This window comes from Peromyscus eremicus, chromosome 12 (genome assembly GCF_949786415.1).
Source record: "Peromyscus eremicus chromosome 12, PerEre_H2_v1, whole genome shotgun sequence".
In the NCBI taxonomy this organism is placed as follows: Eukaryota; Metazoa; Chordata; class Mammalia; order Rodentia; family Cricetidae; genus Peromyscus; species Peromyscus eremicus.
In genome coordinates, this window is record NC_081428.1 from 63,896,308 (window position 1) to 63,917,651 (window position 21,344).

The window sequence follows — 21,344 nt, forward strand, 5'->3', positions numbered from 1 at the left end:
TGGAGAGACGACACAGTGATTGAGAACATGTGCTGCTCTTTCAGAGGACTCAAGTTCAAGTCTCAGCACCCACATTGAGTGGCTCACAAGACCCTGTAACTTCAGCTCAAGGAGGCCTGGCACCTCTGGCCTTCACAGCCTTGGGCATTTACATGTACACACTCACCCCCTCCACCCCCCACCCTGCCACCACCATATAATTAAAAAAAATTAAGTCTTAAAACTAAACAAACAACAATGACAAAGGTAGGGACAGAGGTCTGTATCGTCCTGACTCTCTGAAGAGAGGGGTGGGCTGTGGGGATGCAGTTGAAAATTATTAATGTACATGCAGATGATAGCTACAGCCACGATAGACAAGGTTACCTGGGAAGAGTATGCTATTATTGTATACATCTGAGGTGTTGTCTTTGGCTCTTTGACTGTGTGTGTGAGAGAGAGAGAGAGAGAGAGAGAGAGAGAGAGAGAGAGAGAGAGAGACAGAGAGAGACAGAGACAGAGAGAGAGAGAGAGAGAGAGAGAGAGAGACAGACAGACAGACAGATAGACAGACAGAGAGGAGTAACGAAGAGGAAGAATTCCAAGACCACATAATCAAACGTAATTGGTAGAAAAGGTGTTTCAAAGAGGGAGGGCTAGGTGGCATGTCTGGAGTCTCAGTACTCCCTGGAGGACTGCCACAAATTTCAAGCCATTCTGCGTCTACATAGTGGGTTCCAGGCCAGCCAGAGTGACAAAGAGAGACTCTGTCTCAAAAATAAATAACGGACTGCAGAGAGCTGGCTGTCTTCCAGAGGGTCCAGGTTCAATTCTTGTCACGTACATAGCAGTTTATACCTGTCTGTAACTCCAGTTCCAGGAGGTGACCCCCTCTTCTGGCCTCCAAGGGTACCAGTCAGGCATGTGGTACACAGACATACATGCAGGCAAAACACTCATGCACATAAATAAAAAAATAAATAAAAATGAAAGATGGGGTGATGAATTCTGTCCGGGTGGGTGAGTAGAGAGCTAGTCCCCTGGCATTGAGAACAGTGGTGAACTCCTTGGGGCCTGGCCCTGAACTTAGGTTCTCAACCTGTGCATTGCGACCCCTTTGGCAAACCTCTACCTCCAAAAATATTTACATTATGATTCAAAACAGTAGCAAGATTATGAAATAACAACAAAAATAATTTTATCTTTGGGGGTCACCACAACATGAGGAACTATATTAAAGGGTCGCAGCATTAGGAAGGTTGAGAACCGCTGTTATACATAGATAGCTCTTTCTGGAGGGTGCTTTGTGTCTTTAGAACGGGACTAAAAAAAAAAAAACAAAAAAAAAAAAACTAGATGTAGGGGCTGGAGAGATGGCTCAGAGGTTAAGAGCACTGACTGCTCTTCCAGAGGTCCTGAGTTCAATTCCCAGCAACCACATGGTGGCTCACAACCATCTGTAATGAGATCTGATGCCCTCTTCTGGCCTGCAGTCATACATGCTGTATACATAATAAATAAAACAAAACAAACAAACAAAAACTAGATGTAGTATGGGAGTGATGTGTAGATCTGGGGCAAGGGGACTGAGTATAAGTCTCTACAGATGCTTTGCAGTTTTCTTGGTAACACAGGAGGTAAAGTGGTAGAAGGGATTGGGGGTTGAGAAAAAGTAAAGATGGATTTTGACGATGGAAAACTACATTTGGTCGCAAGAATGGTCAGATGTGTCTGTAAGACTGTGGTCTGCATCTGCAGTCCTGGGTTGAGTGCTCCGTTGTCTCTGTTTCTGCTCTTTTCTTTTTTGGAGGTGCAGTCTCTATATGTTACTCTGGCTGGCCTTGAACTCCAGCATTCATGTGATCCTCCTGACTCATTCCTTAATAGCTTTAATTTTAGGTGTGGCCCAACATACTTAGCTTGGGTTGGGCCTTAAACAGTGACCAGGAAAAGGAAAGCCTGGGTCTAGTGTAACAGCAGTCTGGGGCCCAGAAATGTGATAGGTTGAGTATCACTCAAGCTTTCAAAAATTTCAAGACTGGCTCTTCTCACTTTCGGTCCTGTTTGGGGACTCTCTTTTCCTCAGCTTTAAACTTGTTCAAGCCTGACTCAGTATCTCCTCCCCAAACCTGTGTTTAGATTCTCTTCTCTCCATACTTAAGGCATCTGTAGTAAAAAAACTTCTTGAAACATTTAACTGCTTTATTTCTTCCTGGAGTTTCCTTGTCCTATGTGAGTTGCCTTAGTTTGAGAAATGTGGCTGCATCTTGAAGTCTGGGCTTTTCAAGGTTGTTTGAGACAACAAAATGAGTTGTCTGGGTCTCATAGTCCCAGCTGGCTACAAATTCACCATGCTTCCACCTCCCTAGTGCTGATTTTACAGGCATGTATCACCAAGTGTGAGCTCTTAGTGTCTTTTAAAAGCCTGAGTGCTGGCCTGTGAGGTGGCCGGTCTAGGCACTGCCAGGCCTGACCACCTGAATTCCATCCCTGGGACTTAGAGGGTAGAACCAGAGAACCAACTCCAAAACGTCATTCTCTTACATCTACCCTTGTGCCATGATGCTCTCCCCATCCCCAACAAATAAGTGTAATAAAAAATAAAAGCCTGAGTGCATTGACTGTAGGGTTCTAACAGGACGGAGGATGAGTTTGTCTGAAGAAGGCTGGTGGGAGGCTGCCAAAGCAGCATAGCTCAGAAAGGATAGGTGCCAGGGGATGGAGGCAGGAATTCGAGGTGAAATAGATAGGGCTTAGTGAGTCATCAGGGGTGACTCATTCATTCCTAACTTTCTAATTCAGATGGCTGTGTGATGGTCCTGCTAATAGCTTCGGGAGGGGGCAGTTATAAAGGTAGAGGACGAGTTCAGTTTTGGACATACCATGGGTGTTTTTCTGTGAGCTCTAGATAGAGGTGCATGGCAGGTAGTTGGATATTTGATTCGTTCTCTCTCATTTTTAAAAGAAGAGGTCTGGCTGATTTGGGAGTTCAAAACAAGGGTGGAGATGATTCTCCAAGAGAGAGTAAAGCCGAGGGAGGACAGCTGTGGCCTTAGAGTGCTGCCCTGCATTTCAGGTGCTGTTTCACAACTGGTGGCACTTAAGGATGCCGTTGATGAAGGCAGAGGTCTTAGGTACTGGGACTTGAGAACTGGGAGAGAGAGCACAGCCCTCCGCAAACTGAGGTAGTAGAGTGATTCCAGAAGGCGAGAACACCCAGGGGTGCAGAGGTAGTCCAGAGGAAGAAGCAAAGCAGTTTCTGCCCCAATGGTGGGTGACATGAAGGTTATGGGCTACTCTCACCTGAGCAGGGTAAAGAAGGGCCTTTCTTTCTCTCTTCTCTTTGTGTGTGTGTGTGTGTGGTCAGTTTGCCTAGAGTTGAGGAATGAGGAAGTAGAAGCAGCCAGGAGAGAGACCACTGTTCAAGAGGTGTGTGGAGAGGGCCAGAAACACTTGGCAGCTAACTGAAGAGGGCACTCTTAAGTGGATGGTTGCCTTGACACTTTATAGGGCCTGGAGAGGCTTGCTTGTTTAAAATCTGAGAGGTAAATAACCAGGAGTCAAGGGCGCTGGAAGGAATGTGTGTGTGTGGGGTTTGTTCAGCCCTACCCAGGCTTCCCCAGTCCTTACCCCATTTGCTTACTCTAGCACACGTGGGGTAGGAAACACACACTGAAGTCTGAAACATAGTGGGGAGCTGGGAACACACAGCTGAGGCTTATCTTCGTTTAGTGCGTTGTTCATATCATCTGGTAAGAAGAAATTCCGTGGCTGCCATCCAGGACCCCATCCAGCATCCTTTTAGTTCCTAAATGAGGTGTATTAATTAGTACCATGGTTCTGGGACACTGTACTGACCCAAACGAGGTGCCATTCTGTGCTGCGGACTAAGAGGCCATGTCCTGAGAGGTGACTAGGCTGAACGCTCCTTGCCCCTGGTGGACTAAGTCTAAGTATGAGGAACAGGGCTTGAGCACATGCTGTTCCTTCCTCTAAGACCGTCAAGCAGCTTATGTTTGCAGGAAAGCAGGAGAACAATAACAAGTGATGGCCAGGCGCCTGGATGCAGGTGAGGTAGACTCAGGGCGAAAAGATGGCGGAGCTGGAGGCAGCAGGTGGCAAGCTCTGCTACCCGCGCTCGCTCGGCGCGAGGCGGAAGGCAGTGAAAACCCAAACCGGCGATTTGAATATCCGGGCTGGTTAGAGCGCTGAGATAAGTCTCCAGCGGAGGGAAGCATTTAATTTGCATCCAGCACTGTCGGAAAAACTCCTCCCTGAGGCCCAGGCGGTCTCGGGTGTGGAAGCTTTTTCTCTTGCTTACCTGACTGTTCTCTGTCCCACGCCCGCGGGCTGGGCCAGGAGTTCCATTGGAATTAAAAGTGTTCTTTTTTGGGTGTAGGTGGGGATAAAGGAGGGAAAGAGTCTGGCCCCGGAGCTAGGACTTCTCTCTCCACCTTGTTAGCACAGGCGTCCTCTCTGGACCGCCACCTTAGACAAGTCAGCACTTATCTCTCTGGGCCTCAGTTTCTTTGTTCATAAAATGGGGGTCGGGACTGTGATCTCCTCTTTGCACGGCAAGCCACATACCGTGCATCATCTCCCGTAAAACGAGCCCCGAGCAGCATCCCTCGCCAAGCGCTCTTTCCCGGCGCCTCCCGCTAGCGGTTCTCGCTCAGGCGGGCTGGGGGGCCCCGATGGCGAGGAGGTGGGCGGGGCCGCGGAGTCGCCCCGCCCCCTGACGGCCCCTCCGCGCGGGGCGCTGGGATGAGGCAATCACGTGACCTCACATCCGGCGCGGGAGTCCTGAGCTCGCGGGGCGCTCCCCGTGTGCCCGCCGGCCCTCCCCGCAGCGTGACCGGGCGCCGTGGCCGCGGGGAGGGGGTCCGCTTCGTCGCCGACGGCGGGAGGCCTCTTCTCAACGCGGACGGCCCCCCGAAACCCTGCCGGTCCTCCGCGCCGCGCTCCCTTGTTCTCGCCCTGCCCGGTTGCACGCCGCCGCCGCGGGCGCCGACGAGCGGAGCGCGGACGATCCTGCGCCCGGTGCGGCCCGGGCCCCGCCGCTGCGCCTCCGTCCCCACAGTCCGAGCCGCGACGCGCGGCGGCGGCGCCTCGAGCCCCAGCGACCCGCGGCCGCCGGCGCTGGCCGAGGGCGATGGGGCTGGGCTGAGAGGCGGCGGCGGCGGTGGCGGCGGCGAAAGCGGCCGCCCGGTCCCCTGCGGCCTTTTGGCTGCCCGGGCCGGGAGGCCGCCGAGGAGTCAGCACGGCGACGCGGCTGGTGAGTGATTGGGCGAGCGGGGTGTGGGGCGGGCGGCGGAGGAGATGGGGAGGCTGGAGAAGGCGAGCGGCGTCGCCCGGGTGGCGGGTACCAGGTGAGTCTGTGGCTGGCTGCTTCCTCGGCCCGAATTGGACATCACCTCTCGGGGAAAGGTGTGTGTGTGTGACACGGGGAGAGGGCGACGAGACCCGGCACTGTCTGGGACCACGTGTGGGTGTGGAAGAGGCCTGGAGTGCATCCGCTGCGTGCGGCCCCGGGCCGGTGGGTCAGCCGCTCTAGAAAGTCTAGAAGGTGATGTGCCCCGAAGGAAGAGTGTGGACAGAGTCCCTGATGGGTTCGTGCCGGTGCTGACTGAGTTCAAGTTCGGCCCCGGCCATGGAGTAATAGATTACCTAGGGTATTATCAGCACACTTTATAGATAAACGAGGTAATCGAGAAAGGAAAAGTGACTTCGGATATGATGAGATAGATGTCAGCACTCGAGATTGTGAAGAAAAAGGCCGGGTCTTGAGGACCAGAAGGACCCAGAGCCCATTCCGCTAGTATAGTTCTTTCTGGTCTGCCCTTCACACAGACAGACTGTTGGCTGAATGATGTATTTTATGATGGGGTGTGGAGTTGGGAGGGAGGGAGGGAAGGAATAGCAACGGGGATTGACTGTAACTGGTCGGGGCTTCCCAATTTGGAAAGCTTTTGTGACAGGTGTTTATTGTTTCCTTTTCCCTTAGGACTGACAGCAGCGTCCTAGGATCTTGGGGTGTCTGCACATAAGAGGTGTGAGTCACTTATGTAATTAACTATTCATCATTAATGTTTTAGATTTAGAACTGTATTTAGTGGTTTATGTTAGTGCAAAATAAATGGGCATTGTAAACCTAGAAACTTACATGATTCTGAACTGAATGGAACATACTTGAGTATGTTAATGGTGAGTTTTGATCTGTGAGTCACGAAGTTAGGATTTTTTTTTTAACTCCAAGGGATGTGGGAACTTTTAAGGATGAACATTCTACTAGAGGGTTTGTGGCTAACATAGAAGTTTATTGTTATTTTAAAGTATTTTTTATTTATGTGTGTATGTCTGTAACATGTGTGGGTGCCCTCGGAGGCCAGACCCTTTGGAACTGGAGTTACAGGTGGTGTGAGCTGCCTGCTGTGGGTGTTGGGAGCCGAACTCAGGTCCTTTGTAAGAGCAGCAAGCACTCTTACTGCTGAGCCATGGCTCTAATGCCAGTGATTTTTATTTTTGAAGGGCCAGTACATCATTAAAAGTGCTCCACCTTTGATTAGAACCAGTCCTCTTTACTAAAATACACATTGATTTTGTAGCATTCTTTTTTGAGGATTGTTGCTTTGCTGAATAGGCTGTGGTTTCCAAAGTAGATTGTGTGGACATCCCATCTGGGCTTAATAATAGCTTCAAAAGTTCATCAGTTTCTGAAAGTTTTTTTGAAATAGTAAATCTACTAATGATTGTTGTAGAAGAGGAAGAAAAATGTTTTAAAAACAAGGTTGGCTGTGTACAACCCAGGTTGAATTACAGGCAGCCCCGCTACCTCTAGTCTAGAGGATACATTTTGCTGCTTTCCTAGTATTAATATCTGTTCTTGCCACTTCCCAATCATTCATCATTAGATTAGGCTGAGGGTGACATAGTTGAGATTTTAAACATTGTTTTTGGTTATGGGATCGGGGAGGAAAAGTGGTATTATTTGAATTGCTTCACGTTGAGATGTTGTAGGGTGATTGATTTCTTTGTCCAGGCCAACTAGTAACAATTTGAAGTTTTAATTTAGAACGAGTTTGAAATAATACAAGTTTCTCTATTGGTATGGAACTAGTTTCATAGTTATTAGAACAAAACTCAATGTCTGATGAGGTGTACTTGGTTCTGTAATCAGATTTTAGTATTCAAAGAGTTCAGTAGGTAATGTCAGTTTTCCAAATTTTTTAAAAATTATTTATTTTTATTTTATGTGCATTGGTGTTTTGCCTGCATGTATGTCTGTGTGAGGGTGTTGGATTCCCTGGAACTGGAGTTACAATTGTGAGCTGCCATGTGAGTGCTGGGAAGTGAACCCTGGTCCTGTGGAAGAGCAGCCAGTGCTCTTAACTGCTGAGTCACCTCTCCAGCCCAAAACGTTTATTTTTCAAATATCGATTCTTCTGTGAATAAGTGTTTGGGTTGGGGATGTAGTTCAGTTGGTAAAGTGCTTGCTACTATATTCATGAGGCTCTATCCAGGGTAAAATCCTGGGTGTGGTGTCAAATGCTTGTAATCTGCAGGAGGATCAGAAGAAGTTCAAGGCATCCTCAACCACAGACTCAGTTTAGGGCTAGCCTGAGCTATGTCAAACTGTTGACAACTGTAGAAAACTGTAATAGAAAGAGAGTGTGGAGTGTGGGCCTCAGACCTGACTGCTGGTTTTCTGTTTTTGTCAATGCCAGTAGTTACTGAGAGGTTATTGTATGCTAGGCTCTAAAATAAATTCTTGGTAGTTATTGAACTTCATTTTCTAGATGAGGAGACTGAGGTTTTGCAATAAGTTCCTAGTCACACACTTTCACAAACCTAGAAAGAAGAACTTCTGTATTGCAGAAAGTAGTGTTAAACTTAGATTGTGGCTGCCTTCAAAGTCCTTAAACTGTAAGTTGCTTAACTGTTCTTTTTTCCCCTTTCCTGTTTATTCCAGTTTAGAGGATAACATGTCAAAGGGGCTTGAGGGTTACCTGAGCCTATGTAAAGAAGGGAGCACTCAGCTCTCCTGGCACTTAGAGTTCCTTTCTTCTTCCCATGTTGTGCATTGTGTTTTTTATATCATGGTGGCTTTGTAACCACTGAAGAACGTGCTTCATTCCTGAAATAAATAGTAATCTTAGCAATATGCTGGGATCGAATTACTGACTCATGGAACCCAGTCAGTGGTCAGACTTTGAGAACAGGCAGTGACAGGAGAGCACACTGGGAAATTTTGTCCTCATCTGTATTTTTCCCCAGTGTTGGGTGATGGTGAAATAAAATCTGAAGGACGACTAAAGTCTTGGAAGACAAAAAATAGAATTTCAAAGTGATCTTGATAATATGATCTTTTTGTTTTCTCTTTTTCGAGACAGGGTTTCTCTGTATAGTCTTGGCTCTCTTGGAACTTGCTCTGTAGACCAAGCTGTCCTTGAACTCACAGAGATCTGCCTGCCTCCTGAGTGCTGGGATTAGTAGTGTGCACCACCACTGCCTGGCTTTAATAGGGCCTTATATAAAATGGATTCTGTTGTTTTGTGGTACTTGAATTTGAACTCAGAGCTTCACAGATGGTAGGCAAACCCTATACAGAGCTACATCCCCAGCCCCTTTTGGTATAAGGCTTCAATTCACTTGTCCAGTTCGCTTTGAACTTGCAGTGTAGCCCAGGATGGCCTTCACCTGAACTGTCCAGGATTCCTAAGTAGCCAAGATTATAGATCTGTTGTTACTCCAGGCCTGTAACACAGATTGTTTGGTACTATACTTGGTGGCCTACACTAAGTATAATAAGTACTGGTTGTGAGACCTTGTATGTGACTAGACCACACACTGAGCAAGAGTTAACAGCTTAGCATTTATTGACAAGCACACTCTTAGAACAGTTCAGAGGTATACCGAAAGTGGTTAATTTAGTCTCTAACATCTTGTTAAGTTGATACACTTGATGTGCCCTAGAGTTCTGGTGATGAAATGTATTCCGAATACAATAGTATCCCTTCTACTCAGTATACATTCATAGTTTAACCTTCAGTAGTTTCAGTTAACCATCATTCAGGTGTGGTTTTAAAATATTAGATGGAAAATTCCAGAAATAAACCATCTAGACTAGTGGTTCTCAACATGTGGGTTGTGACCCTTTTGGCAAGCCTGTCTCCAAAAATACTTTATTACGATCCAAAACAGCAAAATTAGTTACGAAGTAGCAACAAAAATAATTTTATGGTTGGGGGTCACTACAATGTGAGGAACTGTATTAAGTGTCGAAGCATTAAGAATGTCGAGAACCACGGATCTAGACATTTACGTTTTGTGTTGTTTGGAATAGTGATGACATTTTGTACTGTGCCATTGTTCTGGCCTAGTCATGAGTCACCATTGGTTCAGTGTACTCACTGTCTGTGCCTACTAGTGAAATACTAGCCATTGTGGCCAGCAAGTAGACTGTTGGGATATTTTAGTATTGTAAGTATCCCTATTGATACAGCTAGCAATTCAGATTATCCAAAGAAAGACTAGAAAAAAAAAAGAGAGAAAAAAAAATAGAGATCACATTGGCAATGTTTCCATTATAGTGTAATGTTAAGTTGCTCCATTATTGTTGATAATCTTACTGTGCTTAACTTATAAATTAGACTTCATAGACATGTATGTATAGGAGAAAATGTATATACAAAGTCTGGTCCTACCCTCAGTTTCATGTGTGCATTGGAGGTCTTGGACACTCTATGTTGTATCTGATCTAGCTAAATCTTGAGCTAAGAGGTGGGCTACAGGATTTAGCCTTTGGGTTTTTTGTAGCTTTTTGTTAATTGAAGCTAACCGGCCCATATATACAGAGAGTAACTATGTAATAATCAAAGCCATATCCTATCTTGGATTCTTACTTGAATTTTCTTACTTTGAGAGAGAAGTTCAGAATTCAGGTAAAAATATCAAGTGTTCTAGGCTTATTTAATATTTTAAAAATGATTGATTTATTTATAAAATATAAAATTGCTTTTATTTTATGAATGTTTTGCCTGCATGTGTTTGTGTACCGCATGTGTGCTTAATGCCTAAGGAGACCAGAGGGAGCATCAGATCCCTGGAACTGAGCCTGTGAATGGTTATGAACCATCATGTGGATGCTGGGAACTGAGCCAAAGTTCTGCAAGAGCAACAATTTTTTTTTTTTTTTTTTTTTTTTTTTTAGGCGGGGAGGTTCTGATACTGGGTCTCTATGTAGTCCTAGCTATCCTGGAGCTTGCTCTGTAGAACAGGATAGCCTTGAATTTACAGAGGTCTTCCTGCCTCTGCCTCCCTTTGAGTGCTAGAATTAAAGGCGTGTACCACCATGTCTGGCTGCAACAAGTGTGTTTAGCTGCTGAGCTATATCTCTATAGCCCTATTATTTTATTTTATTTTTTTAAAAAATTATGTGTCTGTGTGTCTGTGTATAGGAATTCAGGTGCCTATAGAAGCCACAGGTGTCAGATCCCCTGGGAGTTGGAGTTACAAGCAGTGTGAGCTGCCTGATGTGGATGTTTGAAATCAAACTGGGGTCCTCTAGTAGAGCAGAATAGGCTTTTAACCACTGAGTCTTTTCCCAGCCACAGCTTCATCTTGCGGAAAGTAGATATTTAAAAGGTAGAATGTCCTGAAGTTAATGATAACCTGATAATCAGTGATAGGATTAAGTATTAGTTAAAATGTTGGCATTACTGATATTAAAAATAACGTATATGTCTGGGCACAGTGCTTGTGAGCCTATAGTTTATGACTGGGGAGGCTAAGGCATGAGGATGATTGAGGTTAATAGTTCAAAACCAGTCTGTGAAGCTTACTGATACTTTGGCTCTAAACAAAACAAATTGGATATGGTAGTGTTGGCTGATAACCTCTAGAGGGTGACATAAGAGGCTCACTGAAAATTCAAGGTTAACCTGGGCTACTACCTAACAAGACCTTGACTCAGAATAACAAAATAAAAATAAAATAACAGAAAGGATAAAGTATCATGAATAGTAAATGACAAAAACATGATCACTACTATAATAACTACTATAATAGTTTAAAATTTATGATAATTATTGCTTCTTAGTCTTGAAAAATGGAATGAAGAAGAGAACTATCCAAAAATGCATATATCTTAAACTAAAGTTACCTGAGGATGGGAATTGTTGGAGAGTTCCACAGAACAATTCTAAAACCAGGGCTGTTGACACCTTAGACCCATGGTTCATGTTGGGACCTTTGGTTGAATCTGAGGTGGTAAAACAGCTTAAAAATAAATAGATTTTAGAATACGAAATTAATTTGTTAATTAGAACTTTCTCATATTCTTTTCTGCAACTCTTACCTTGGAATGAGCAATCATGTGACTTAGAATAGGAAAAAAAGGTTAGAAAGAATGAATTGTGCCTTAATAGTAGTCTGGATTTATTTACTCTTACTATTTTTTCTTGTTTTCTTCACAAAAGCATCTGGCATTAAAGTAAAGGTCCAAGAGTAGAAAATAGTAATGCTGAGAGGTAGCAGACTATTTAGACTGGCTCTTTGTTACAGCAGAGCCGGTGTCTGCGGAGGTAAACGGCAGCATGTTAGTAAAGGGTGTGGCTTGATTCCAGTCTGTCTTGGTCAGGTCGGTGTACTTTTCTTCTGGGTCTTCTGTCGTATTCTAGTAGTGACACTTGTGTCCATTGACTACTGAAACAGTGGCCCCAAGAAATGGAAGCTCCCCTAGGAATCTCATGTTGGGAGAAGAGAAAGCCTAAAGCATAAGCCCTGTGGGGAGGGAAGGGGATGGTTAGATGGATGGACGGACACAGTACTCCTTTCAGACAGAAATTTACAACTTGACATAGTACCTTCCAGGAGAGAAAGTGCAGAAACACACCTTGCTTGACCTGGACTGCTTAGTACGAATATGGAACTCTAGCCCTCTTCTTCTTTTTTTTTTTTTTTTCTGGTTTTTTGAGACAGGGTTTCTCTGTGTAGCTTTAGTGCCTGTTCTGGCTCTCACTCTGTAGCTCAGGCTGGCCTCGAACTCACAGAGATCCACCTGGCTCTGCCTCCCGAGTGCTGGGATTAAAGGCGTGCGCCACCACCGCCTGGCTGAAAAATACTTTATTTTGTTATAAAAGTCTAGTGTTTTGGTTCTTAATCTTTTTCTTTACAGTACTGGGGATTGAATGTAGGGCTTCCTGCATGCTAGGTAAGCATTCTGCCACTGAGCTATAGTCTAAGCCCTTGCATTTTTTATTTTTAAAGGAATGTTTTGCCTTTTCTTTCCTAAGCACTGAAAGTCTTCTTACAGTGCTTAGGATGGTCTTGAACTCTGTAGTCCAGTCAAGCCTGAATTTTAGTTAACGGCCTTAGCCTCTCTAGTAGGTGAGAATACAAGCCTTTGCCACTGGGTCTAGCTCCAAGTTCTTTCTGGTTAATCGGTATTTGAGTTAAAATCAAGTTATGTCTTAGATCCTGCTTTTTGGACCTCAAGTTCACACTGAAGGAAGGCCTGTGTATGGGAACATCACCCAGGGGAAATATCTTTGAAGACTGCCTTGGAGCTGGAAATGGCCACTTGCCTTGGGTGTGCAAGACCCTGAGTTCAGTCCCCAGAACTGACCCCCCCCCAAAAAAAAAAAGTACCAGCTTGAAAAATTGATTGGAAATTGATATACTGTCTTTGAATTTCAGTAGCCAGTTTTTCCTAAGGCTTTAGGACAGATTACCTTACTAATAAATTGGAATCTCTGTTTTGAAACAGTCTCATATAGCTCAGCCTGGTCTTCAACTCTGATTCTTCTTCCTTCATCCTCCACTTTCCAAGTTGTGGAATTATAGGAATGTGCCACCCTGCCTAACTGAGAGATGGCCTTTGACAAGTGAATGGATGTAATGTGGTGCTCATCTGTAATCTTAGCACTCAGAATGCTGAGGTAGGAGGATTGACAGGCATTTGAAACCATTCTGGCCTCCATAGTGAATACAAGGCCTTCCAGGCCTATATAGCAAGACTGTCTCAAAATAACCACAGAAAATTTTAACAGTCATATGCCCTGGAAGAGAGCAAGATTTATTGGATAGACCTGTGACTTGTGTGTATGAGTGTGAGTGATTTTTTTTTTTTTTTTTTTTTTTTTTTTTTTTTTTTTGAGACAGGGTTTCTCTATGTAGTCCTGGTTGTCTTGGAATTCCCTCCCAGTGAATGTCCCAGGTTGGCCACAAACTCACAGAGATCCTCCTACCTCTGCCTCCCGAGTAGTGACTGCCCAGCCAACTTGTGACTTCTGATCCACATGGATGTGATTTTTTAATTATAGCCCTAAAACGTACTGGCCCTGTGTCTGGGATACATAAATCAATTAACCTTTTTACTTTCTTCATTTGCCAAACAAAATTTGCCTTAGAGAGTTTAAAAGTGAGTTCTAGTAAATGTAACATGCTAGTGTTTATTAGTTCAATAATACTCAGCGTGTTTAAAACAGGTAGTGTGAATATTGGAAGGTGCTTGAGGATATTTGTCTTTGATGTTTTATTCTGGCTTTTCATAGAGAAAACACCATTACTTTCATCTTTAGTAGCAATGTCTGAGAAGTTCATGTTGGGAACTTTAGGTGTTTCTGTTGATACGTGACTTTTTCCTCTCCATTTAAAAATTTTATGTGCATAGGTGTTTTGCCTGCATGTATGTATGTATACCTTGTGAATACCTGGTGTCCATTGAGGCCAGAAATGGACATCAGAACCTCTGGAACTGGAGTTGCAGACGCTTGTGAACTGCCATATGGGTGCTGGGAGCCTTGGAGCCATCTCTCCAGCTCTTGGGGGTGTTTTATATGGTGTTATTTACCTGTCTCTTGGTGTTGCTGTTTCTTTTTGTTGTTTTGTTTCCTTGAGACAGGATTTCTCTGTGTAGTCCTGGCCATCCTGGAACTCCCTCTGTAGACCAGGCTGGCCTTGAACTCACAGAGATCTGCCCTGCCTCTGCCTCTATAGTGCTGGGATTAAAGGAGTGCGCTGGGTACCACCACCCTCAGTCAGTGCTCTTAACACTGAACTATCTCTCCATCTCCTCCGCCTTCTTTTCGAGACCCTCTCTCTCACTGTCCTGAGACTAGCTGGCCAGTGAGCCTCAGGGATCTGCCTGTCTTCAGAGCCTTGCAGTGCTTTACCCACTGACCCTCTTACCCAGTCTCCAGCTGTCATTTCTGTAGACATTAACTTCTGAGCCGAATGACTCTGGAGCAGTGGTTCTCAGCCTGTGGGTCACAACCCCTTTGAGGTTGCCTATCACATATTCCTCATATCAGATGTTTACATTGTGATTTATAACAGTAGCAAAATTGCAGTTATGAAGTAGCAATGAAATAATTTTATAGTTGGGGGTCACCACAACGTGAGGAACTGTATTGAAGGGTCGCAGCATTAGCAAGGTTGAGAACTACTGCTCTAGAGAGAAAGAGGAGTTAATTTGATGGACATAATATTGTGATGGGGTTGTATAAGGAGGGCTAAAGGGTAGGAAAGGATCTGGCTAAATTAGTTGAGAAAGAGTATAGGGTTGAGATGAGGGAGCATGCCCAAACCCAAAATTTATTGTAAGATTTTGTCCAGAAAAAAAGAACGATTCCACCTCTGGTCTTACCTCATTTCATTCATTCGATTGTATTACCAGGTCTCGCTTGAATCTGAAACTTAAGCTTTTCAAGCTAAATTTGATGTCTTTGGTAACTGCTCTGACAATTGGAGTAGTGGGGAAAAGTGAGAGGAGTCCTCTGCCAGAAGAAGATTGAAAGAACAATCAAAGAAAGCTTAGTAGCTTGAGTTGGCTTGAAGGATTAATAGCGGCGCCTCAGCCCGACTAGGTTTGGGAAGGCATTCTTGGCAGAAAGAGTATTTGTATACAGAAGAATGGAGTCAGGAAGTGGTAGGGCTATTTGAAGAGCTACAACTTGTGCTCTGTGTGAAGGAGATGTAAAGTTTGTACGTGTGAATGATAGCAGTTGATAAGTGACAGATACTAAAGGCTCTTAGAAGTCTTGTAATTAGTTTTTACTATGGACTCCACTTCCACGTTGATAGAGAAATACATATTTTGCATTGTGGGACTTCAGATGCTAGCTGTAGAGAAGTGTTTTAACTTTGTTTAAAACTACTATTTATTCTCTTTATAGGAGCAGGGAATCTTGAAATGCTCTGGAGGTACTCTTACAGATTTGGGAAATGATGTTGCAGACAGTGGCAAGCTGAGACTTCACACAGCAGAGTAGAGGTCGTAGTTGATTTGCATAGACGTGAATGGGGAGACTGGAAGAAGGACCTGGATTGAGGAATGGCGGTGGAGATAGGGATGGTGACGTGGCATGGGAAAGGATAGAAATGATGCCCCGTTTGGTATAGGTGTTAGATAGTGGGGTCTAGGGTGACTTGTAAATTTGTTGTTTTAGACAAATTATAATCATTAAGGGGAGAATGAATTGGTAAGTTTGAGGGGCAGGATATTTTGAGAAAAGGTTGAATTTTAGCTGTCTAAAATTAGAGGTTGAATCTGTGCATCTGATGGAAATGAGAAATCAGTGGTGAAAGCTGATGGATGGGCAGTTGTTGCCATCATAGATGTTCCAGTAGTGGCATACTTTGTCCCTGGTGACATTGTTACAAAAACAGCCCAGGGGACATTAACAATTAAGTGATCATAGGAAGTAGTAGCTTGGTAACCTGGCCTTTCTATTTAGGTTAGTATAAGGTAAACTGCAGTTAAGCAGAATTGTGGGAGGTAGAAAGGACATTTGTGGGCCTTCTTGGAAGCCGGGTCACTGTTTTCTCCATGAATAAATGGATCAGCTTTATTTGTAGCAACAATTGGTTTAATGAATTTTTAGAAAATAATCTCGTGGAAGCTGGTACTATCAATGTCATTCTTTAAGAAGATACTATTTAGGCCTGGGATTGTGCTAGAGTGAGCGTCCAGTGGTAGAGTGCTTGCCTAGTGTGGATGAAGCCCTGGTAATATCAGTAAATTGAGTAGATGCTGATAAAGGTGGTTTCTAGGCTAAATATACCTGTACACATTTGTTGTACTATGTAGCCTACACTGGCTGGACCTTAGTGTATAGACAGGGCCTGCTTCCTGCTCATGGATCTGTCTACTTCTGCTTCCTGAGTGCTGGGATTAAATGAAGTGCCACCACACCCACCACTACCCCCTGCCCCTAGGCATGGTCTTGCTAGATAGCCTAGGCCGGCCTTGAACCAGTGATTTTTCTGCCTTTGCTACCTGAGTATATTTTTAAAATTTTCATAGGATATAATTGTTTTTAAGTCTTTTGTGCTGCATTGAATCAACATAGGCTTTGAATTAAGAAAAGGAATAAAGCAGAAAAACACAAATTCATACAATTTCTGAAGTTCACATAAGCCAGATATATGTGCCTTTAATCCAGCTACCTAGGAGGCTGAAGAAAGAAGATTTAGCGTTAGAGGCCAGCCTGTCCATTATAATTATACCTTACCTCAACACACAACTCTCTCCTCTAACAGACATGGCCCGCCATGTTCTTGTTAGCTACAATTGTAAATGTGCAGGATTGTGTCTTTTGTAAAGAATAATTTCCTACTGATTTTCTGCTTCTTTGTGATTGAACCTTCAAATCATCAAGCTTGGAAGAGTGAAATATGAATCATACTGTAGTAAAGATCATGAATGAAATGAGTTTTGGTTTTTTGAAAGCTGTGCAGTAATCCTGAAGCAAACCATGCTGAGTTACTGAAAGTAAACACAAGGCTTTCTGTTGATAAAAGAACAACAAAATGAAGTGCTGGAAGTTAGCTTGTGTTGGTCCAGTGCTTGCCTAACATGCAGAAAGCCCAGAATTTTAGCTTCCCTCCCTTCCCCCAATCCACCACATAGACCAGGCATTGTGGCTCGGGTCTGTAAGGCCAGCACCCAGGAGGTGGAGTCAGGAGGATCAAAGTATACCTACAAGTTGGAGGCCAGCCTGTGACATGTAAGACCTTGTCTCAGAAAACATTTCTGGGGTTTCTATCTCCCAGACATACTGAGGATTTAGGAATATAATCTAGTCTCTGGAAATGTTCTTGTCTTTATTGTGTATTTCTTCCTTGTCAGTATTCTCTATTCCCCCTTTTCATCCCAGCTCTTCCTGTCCACTCTGCTGCTGTATTTTGAGTCTTTTCTGTTGATGCTATTACTTTTTGTTTGCCAATCCAACTGTAGTGTAGTCATTTCAAACGCATTAGTAACTTTAAACATGTACTTACCACTAACAGTGTGTACACATCACTTAATTTTGAGAAATACGAACAGTGATATTAACTTTGAGCATTTTGTGCAGTGACCCATGTATCATCAGTTACCTGCTGACAGCAACAATAACATTTAAAAAGCACTGCAGTGTTAGCTGTGGTAAAATGTGAAAAATAGCAGTCTCAGAACTAATGAGCATTTAGATTTCAAGTATCATTTTTAAATTATTGATTTAAATGTCAACCAAGTTATTAGTGTTTTAGCTAATAGTATTATAGTTTTAAGCTGACACTAATTTGCTTTAAATGGGAGACCCTTTCATTTATATATTATTCAAAGAAAACCTTAACCTTAAGTCTGAAATTACAGATTTAAGTTGTTCATTAGACTCGTTTGGCAGTTTGCCTTGTTTACATAGATAGACTATTACTGGAACTCTTGTTTTCTGAACCCTTATTGTATTCAGTGTCTCTTGTACTATTTCACTTTTGCTTGTTTTAAAATAACTTTTTTATTCCAGTGAATCCCACTGTCACCCTTAGAGGGGGAAAAAAAAGAACAAAAATTTTGCACTCAGTTATGTAGAGGAACTTGAACTATATGATACTGGTGACATCTATTGGACAATATTTACACTTTCTGATTTAATGGTAACACTTTGGTGGATCTTACAGTTCCTCCCCCTCCCTTCCCACTCTCCCTCTTTTGAGACAGTCTCACTGTGAAACCCTGGCTAGCCTGGAACTCATTGTATAGACCAGGCTGGCCTCAAACTCAGAGACTTGCCTGTCTCTGCCTCCTGAGTGCTGGGATTAAAGCCATGCACCACTATTCGTGCCTCATTGCTTGTTTTTAAACACAAACACACAACTCTTTGATTGCTACAGAGGTGGTATGTTAGTCATATTTCTTTGTTCTTGTATAGAGCTATCTTGGTCTCTACACATAAATTTAACTAATTTGCCTTGATTTCATAAGCTATCCATACATTCTGTTGACAGACATTGAGATAGATTATAAGGGGCTTGGTTTTGTTTTCCCTTGGTACAAACTGAACAGTAGGAATATGTTTTATGCATATATACTTAGTCTAGATAACACATGCCATGGATTTTAATTAGAATTGTTAGATTAAGGTATATATAGATTAGAAATGTAGGAGCTGGAGAGATGGCTCAGAGGTTAAGAGCAGTGGCTGCTCTTCCGAAGGTCCTGAGTTCAATTCCCAGCAACCATATGGTGACTGACAACCATCTGTAATAAGATCTGGTGCCCTCTTCTGGTGTGCAGGCAGAACACTGTATACATCATAAATAATAAATCTTTAATAAAAATTAGATTAGAAATGTAAAGATGTTGTGAGCCGGTTTTCTAAAAAGATAGTATAAATTCTTTTTCCCCCTCGCCTTTCTTTTGTTGGTGATTAACCCAAGGCCTTGTGTATACCAAAGATACATTTTCTTTTGATTGATCTTTTTCAAGAGGGAGGAAAGCTCTTATGTAGCCCAGGATGGCTTAAACTTACATTCTTTCTGCCTTAGCCTCCCAAGTGCTGGGATTGCAAGGATGCACCACTAATGCACCCGGTTTCTTTGTGTGTAGCCCTGGCTATCCTGGAACTCTGTAGACCAGTCTGGCCAGAGACTCCTAGTTCTGGGATTAAAGCTATGTGCCACCACACCCAGCTTAGTCTTACTAAAAGAGACAGGTCTTTGTAGTTCACCAGGCTGGTCTCAAAAGCCACCGTGTAGTGAGGATGGCCTTAAGTACCAGATCCTCCTGTTTCACTTCCGTAGTATGTCACCACTATGCTAGGAGCTTCTTTTTTTGTTGTTGTTACAATTCATTTTAAGTTCAGCTATAAAGTAGTGAATTTCATTATGACGTGTGTGGACGCACACATAAATGAGTCATCATACTTTGCTTTAGTGCCCCTCCCCCATACCCTTCTCAGAATTCACTCTTTGTATCTGTATTAGGGTGCACCTGGCCTGTTTGTTGTTTTTATCACCTGTCTAATGGCTAAGTGTTTTACCACACGTGTCTATGCTTTATTTTCATTTGGCAGTAAATATTTAATTAAAAGATGCTTGGGTGAGAGATGAAGCCAGATTCAAGTATCAGTAAGCAGCGAGGGAAAGTGAAAAAGAAAAATTCAAATTTGTCCAGACCCTTCACCATCTGCCTACTCTTACTTATCTTACCCAGAAGCACTGTTAAATGTCAGGACTCTTGCACCGTTAGTCTGTTTTGTGACCTTCATGTTATTAAGTTATTAAGACCAACTCTTCTTAGACAACTGTGGTGATATTGTGTTCCGCAATATATCATGCACCCTAATAAACTTATCTGGGGTCAGAGAACAGAACAGCCACTAGATATAGAGGCCAGAAAATGGTGGCACACACGCCTTTAATCCTAGCATACCAGAGGCAGAGATCCGCCTGGATCTCTGTGAGTTCAAAGCCACACTGGAAAGAGCTAGGTGTGATAACAAGAGCCTTTAATCCCAGAAAGTGATGGCGGGAAGCAGAAAGATATTTCAGGCGTGAGGATGAGGAACTAGAGCTGGTTAAGCTTTTAGGCTTTTAGGAGCAGTTCAGCTAAGATTCATTCTGGATGAGGACTCAGAGGTTTCCAGTCTGAGGAAACAGGATCAGCTGAGGAATTGGCGAGGTGAGATGGCTGTGTCTTGTTCTGCTTCTCTGATCTTCCAGCATTCACCCCATATACCTGGCTTCAGGCTTGATTTTATTAAGACCATCTAAGATTCGTGCTACAGACAACTGTCTTTAGTCACAAACCTAACATTTGGTTGTAGGACTCTTATGCAATGTCCCCAGGCCAAGCTTATCTGTGCTGGGTGCAGATGCTGCCACTGCGTTCCTGGCCCAGATGTGGGAGGCCAAGGCAGTGGACATTTCCTGAGCAGTGAGGTGGGCACTGAGCACAATCAGCTGATATCCATCGAATAATAATGTCTATGCAGAGCCATTGTTCTTCACGCCAACTATCACTGAGTTGAGGTTGGTGGCTCGGACGTCATCGATGTTCACCAACTGGAGAAAGGTCCTGCTGTGGGAGGGCAGCCTGAGCACACCCAGGAACTTATTTTTGGTTTTTGAGAGGGTCACACTATTGAGCCCTGGCTGTCCTGGAAACTCACTGTATTAGACCAGGCTACCTTTGAACTCACATATCTCCTGTCTCTGCTTCTGAGTGGTGGGATTTTAAAGGCCTCTGTCACCATGCCCAGCCCTCATTATGGTTTTTGTTGTATATATGATTTTTCTCTTGAGACACATAAATGAAAATAGCACTTCAGAAAGCAACTGCTTTTCATACTGACATTTTCAGTCTTCTAAACAAATTGGTGCATAATAGCTCATCTTGAACAGTGAGTATTTTAGTTGGCTTCAGCCATTCCCTTTTTCTTCCGCAGTGTTGGGCTGCCATCTACAGGTGAAAGGGTGCAACAGCAGGCTGTACACAGTGCCCGAGCTTTTTGTCCCTTTCTTCTTTGAAGAGACAGGGTCTCAAAAAACAAACCGAGGAAACAACACACAAACAAACCCCAAACAGGGCCGGGCATGGTGGTGTCAGAGGCAGATGAATCTCCGTGAGTTTGAGGCCAGACTGGTCTACAAAGTGAGTTCTAGGACTACCAGAACTAAAACCCCATCCTGAAAACCAGCCCACCAGGCTACCCCACCACCCCACCTGGATGGCCTGGAACTCACTATATAGACCAGTTTGACCTTGAACTCACAGAGGTCTGTTTCAGCCTCTGCCTCCTGAGTGCTGGGATTAAAGGCGTGCCCCACTACACCTAGTTTATTCTGCTCTTAATGTGATGATGCACTTGCTTGCTTAATTCTGTAGATGAATTCAATAAAATAAGAATTTGCAGTCAGGCAGTGGTGACACATACTTGGCAGAGAGAGGCAGATCTTTTGAGTTGGAGGCCAGCCTGGTCTACAAAGAGTTCAGGACAGCCTGAGCTACACAGAGAAACCCTGTCTCGAAAAACGAACAACAACAAAAACCAAAAAGTAATTTGCAGCTACTTATCATATTTGTAATATGGGTTGTTAAT

General features: G+C 43.7%; 1 protein-coding gene across 1 annotated transcript in view; it reads left to right on the forward strand.

Moving 5' to 3' along the window:
- The first annotated feature begins 5,140 nt into the window (after positions 1-5,140).
- Positions 5,141-21,344, forward strand: part of Atp13a3 (ATPase 13A3) — an 87,755-nt gene continuing 71,551 nt past the window's right edge. The window contains exons 1-2 of the mRNA XM_059276847.1: positions 5,141-5,254; positions 5,984-6,029. The gene's annotated coding sequence lies outside the window, so the exon portion shown is untranslated. The remainder of the gene's footprint in view (positions 5,255-5,983; positions 6,030-21,344) is intronic.